The sequence below is a fragment of the Microtus oregoni genome, unplaced genomic scaffold, assembly GCF_018167655.1.
Source record: "Microtus oregoni isolate MIOR12 unplaced genomic scaffold, Mior012 000011F_ref0000422, whole genome shotgun sequence".
Classification (NCBI taxonomy): domain Eukaryota; kingdom Metazoa; phylum Chordata; class Mammalia; order Rodentia; family Cricetidae; genus Microtus; species Microtus oregoni.
In genome coordinates this window covers 15,560,017-15,561,800 of record NW_024543070.1, presented here as the reverse complement: position 1 = coordinate 15,561,800, position 1,784 = coordinate 15,560,017, and positions in this window count along the sequence as shown.

Here is a 1,784-nt window from a genome sequence, read left to right as displayed (position 1 = left end):
CCCGGGATGCTCTGAGACACGTCTCAGAGGGCAGGATGAAAGAGAGTGAAGCTGGGCTTTCGGGTAGATGGCGTGGATGAGGCGTGTAGGGGCAGTATTAGCGGAAATGAGCTCCTGACTTGTTGTGGCAAGGATGCTCGGAAGAAAGCTAGACATGAAGACGGCATGCATTGTTCTGAGAGGAAGTGTCGGCTAGATATGGGGAACCATGGGGCAAGGGGCCTGCCGAGCTAAGCCTGCAGAAGGCAGAGGGTTGGTCGAGGGACCAGGAGCCCAGGGTGGTGAGGCTGACCACACGCCCACTCTCGTCGTGGCTTGACTTAGGTCAGCTGTGAGTGTGGACTTAGGGACAGTTACTTGTGTGGTGCCAGATAACCACAGTGGCAAAGATCACCATCAGCGGCAGAGAGAAGGGGTACCGGGGGTTTTGATTCCAGACCTGTGATCAGACAGCCCTCAGCACTTTTCTGGAGGTGATAAAAATAGTACAGTCAGCCCTCCGTATCCATGGCTCCCACCATCACAGATTCAGATGACTGTGGATGGAAAACATTCAGAGAAAAATTAAATCTAGACTGAAAACACACCAACTTTTTCCTTGTCATTTTTAAAACAAGACAGCATAATAATTTAGTAGCATTTACCTCATGTTGGGTATTATGAGAAATTTTATAGCACGAAAGGATGCATGCAGATACCACGTCATTTTACACCAGGGATGTAAGCAACTGAGGAGTATGGTATCCTTAGGGGTCCTGGTCCATCCAGCTTCAAGGGGACTGAGTGAGGGGCTAAAGAGCTGGTCCTGATAAGAACACTAGCTGCTATTTCAGAGGACCCAGGTTCAATTCCCGGTACACACATGGCTATTGGGGACTATTATTTTCAGGTGTGTTACTTTTGTTTATGCTGCGGTTGACTAGCTGTGAAGCTGTGATGAGTTGCCTGTCTAAAACACCTGATGGCCCTAATAAAGAGATGAAGCAAGGATAGGCGGGGCTGGCAGGCCAGAGTATAAGGAGAGAAAGAGGAGCACGAGAACGAGAGGAGGACACCAGAGGCCTGCCACCCAGCTGCACGGCAAGTCATGGAGAAAGAAGTAAGTAAGGGATACAGAAACAGAGAAAGATAAAAGCCCAAAGGCAAAAGGTAGTCGGCATAATTTAAGATAAGAGAAGCTGGCAAGAAACAAGCCATGCTAAGGCTGGGCATTCATAAGTACTAATAAGCATCCGTGTGATTTATTTGGGAGCTGGTCGGTGGGCCCCTCAAAAAGCCAAAAGAGTAAAAGATCCTACAACACGTGGTAGCTCACAACTGTCTGTAACTCCGGTCTCAGGGCTCTGGAACCTTGTTCTCAACTACATAGATACCTGGCATGACTGTGGTGCATAGACACGTGTGCAAGCTAAATAACCACATGCATATAAATAAATAAAATTAATGAGAAAGAAAAAGAGGCCTGTGTGAGGAAGTACCTGGGAAGAGATTGAGCCATTCACGGCAAGTGCTCGTAGGTTTGGTTCTAATTGTCACGTCTCAGCAAAACAGATTGTGCCCTTATGACCAGGGAGGACATTTTACACCTCATGAATCAGAAAAGATAAAGGCACAAAAGAGAAACTGAATAATATAGCTGTAATCAAATGGATTTTGGCTAAAGTCACACAAAAGGGAAACTGTGGTGCAAGAGTTGATCAAGTAAGGGGATTAAACTGCGCAGCACGGGTGTGGGGTGGCCGAACAGGAGGAGGAAGGAGTTTGACGTCGCTGTCACCCTGGTT